Raw genomic sequence first — 3,132 nt, forward strand, 5'->3', positions numbered from 1 at the left:
AGGAAGGCAATCTGTGTGACTATGTAAGTAGACTTCAACGGGTTGTATTGTTACTTCTGAGCACTGGCTCCTCCCTCCTCTATATGATGATTGCATGTCATCTAAGGGAAAGAGCACTTCCAGCCCCACCATTGTTGGTAGTGGCCACCTGGCGTGCTTTGGCCAGTGAGGTCAGCTGGCTTGATTGAGGCCAACAGGTGAGCAGGTTTTGGAGGAATCTTGAGTTTCCTCCAAGTTTCCTGCTTTTCTCCCATTGTCTTGAGAAATGCATGTCCCAAAAAGAAGCTGTCTGTTCACCTGAGCAATGGAACCAGAAGACATATGCTATCAGGACACAGTAGCTGAACACAGCAACCAACACATGAAGTGAGAGCAAACTCTATAAGTTCCTGGCATTGTGGTGTGCTGTGTGACAGCACTAGAGCTTGAGAAGGAATTGTGCTTAGAGTACCAGAACTTGAAATAAAAATGCTGAGCCGGAAACCCCTATTTGTATTTCAAGTAATCAGAAAAGGAAAATCTCCTCCATAAGACAGATTTTTTTTTTTTTCTTTCTGTGATATGCTAATCTTGCTCTGCTTTCATTCATTAATCTTGCTCTCTGTTTCTGTTTATTCCATTTGTGTTCCTCTCCTGACACATTTGTTTCCCCAGCTTCTTATATAAGCTGTCTTATTTCCTCTGACATTATTTGTTTGGTTTCAGTATTATGTGAAAGAAATATTTGGAAGATTTCGCCCTGGTTTTAAATCCCCTTTTTGTTACTTGCCAGTAGCCTGTCAATTTGGCCAGCAGAAGGCGACACTGAGCCCACCTGTGAGGACCATCTGACAGCAACAGGTGTTTTGATATGTGTGATTGTTATTTTTCTTTCTCCACACACAACTGTGTATAACTTGTAATGCTGGTGAACCTTTAAGCATATCCTGAAGTCTACCTTTGAACAATAAGCTTCATTGTAAATATTATATAAGGAGCATTTCAAAACTGTTTCTTTTTTAAACATGTTTTTAAATTGATTTGAGGTGTGTGTATGTGTGTGTGTGTGTGTGTGTATGTGAGAGAGAGAGAGAGAGAGAGAGAGAGAGAGAGAGAGAGAGAGAGAGAGAGAGAGAGAGAGAGAGAGAGAGATCACCTGACTGGGAATTGAACCATTCCTGGCAACCTTTCAGTGCACAGGACAATACTGAACCAGCTGAGCTACACCTGCCAGAGAAAAACTGTTTCCTGCTGAAATAAACTTTAAGAAGTGTATCTCTTCCATCTTCATTCTCAGTGTATGGATCTGACCAGCTTTGGGAACATAAACATATTTCAAAGGGCTTATCTTATTCCAGGACTTTCTTGGGACAGATAAGGAGGGAGATAGACCTTTCCTATCTCCACCTCATTCAACCCACCTACTTTTATTGATCACAGTCTAAATCTATGTAAGGAAGCATGAATTAAAAGGACAGTTTACATTTTCACCAACAGTAATCTTGCATCCAGGCTGTCAGCACCTCTGAAGGTTCCATATTCTGAACAATTTTGCTAGTGTCTGTTTTGTTTGACTCTAGTCATCTTTATATGCCAATAGTAATACTCTCAACTATGTTCCAGACCTTCCTCTTCTAGAGAGGCTCAACAAATGCCCCTGGAAATGACACTCTTAGTCCCTTTTCCCTTGAAACATTTTATGGGGTTTTAATTAAGAATAATTACTATATAGAGGAAGTCACCATTGTTGTATCAGATGTCAAAGCTACTTTATCAAATGTATAATCAATTTTTAAAATTTATTAAGTTATTCATACGTGTCCTCATCCCCCCATTAACCTCTCTATCCCCCCCCCACCCCCGCTTCAAGCCCTCACCTCCCTGTTGTCTGTGTCCATTGGTTAGGCCAGTGGTCGGCAATCCATGGCTCATAAGCCACATGTGGCTCTTTGACCCATTGAGTGTGGCTCTTCCACAAAATACCATGTGTGAGAATGCACATACAGTGAGATTGAAATTTCGTGGCCCATGTGCAGAAGTCGGTTTTCAGCTCTCAAAAGAAATTTTGATCATTGTACTGTTGATACTTGGCTCTGTTGACTAATGAGTTTGTCGACCACTGGGTTAGGCCTATATGCATGCATGTAAGTCCTTTGGTTGATCTCTCTCCTTTACCCCCACCATCCCCTACCTTCTATCTAGGGTTTGATTGTTTGATCGATGTTTCTCTGTCTCTGGATCTGTTTTTGTTAATCAGTTTGTGTTGTTCATTATATTCCATAAGTGAGTGAGATCATGTGATATTTACCTTTCTCTGATATATAGGCATTTTAAAGAAAATCCAGCATATTATTATTATGGCACAGAAGAACTGTCCAATTTGACATATCTCCTGTACATTGGTGAAATAGAGTAGTTCCCCCCTTATGCACAATGAATACATTCCCAGATCCCTAATGAATGCTTCAAACCATGAACAGTACTGAACCCTACATATACTATGCTTTTTCCTATACATGCATTCATACATACATACATACCCATAATCATGTAATTTGTAATTTAGGTACAGTAACAAATTAGTGCCAATAACTAATCAATGATAAAACAATGATAGCAATATGCTGTATAAAAGTTATGTGAATTGTTTCTTTCTGATCACTGAGATGATGGACAAAGGGATGATCCACTTCTGGGGCAAGATGGAGTGGATGGCACAATATTTCATCAGGCAACTTACAATTTGTTTATTTTGGAATTTTCCATTTAATGTTTTTGGACCACAGTTGACCACAGGTAACTAAACCACAGAAAGCCAAACTGCAGATAAGGAAGGAGGCTACTATACGGCAGCATTTAGAAATTCTGTAAAGAAAAATGAATGTAAAAAAAAATACATATAATTAGAATGTGGTTTGCTGCAATTGATAATGGAATGAGAGTGCTGAGAGCTTTTTACAGTGATGTTTATAAAATTACATGAGTAGCACAGTTGAATAATTTTTCAAAAAGAATTACTGGGGCTTGGTTATTTCCCCAATAAATTACCAATCCATCACTCTGAATAAGAATATATCTGCTTATTCAGAAGCATGTTTTGCAGATTATATCTTTAGACAGGACTACATAAGATTTAAACTTTCCTCTTTTTCA

The sequence above is a fragment of the Pipistrellus kuhlii genome, unplaced genomic scaffold, assembly GCF_014108245.1.
Source record: "Pipistrellus kuhlii isolate mPipKuh1 unplaced genomic scaffold, mPipKuh1.p scaffold_m20_p_1, whole genome shotgun sequence".
NCBI lineage: Eukaryota > Metazoa > Chordata > Mammalia > Chiroptera > Vespertilionidae > Pipistrellus > Pipistrellus kuhlii.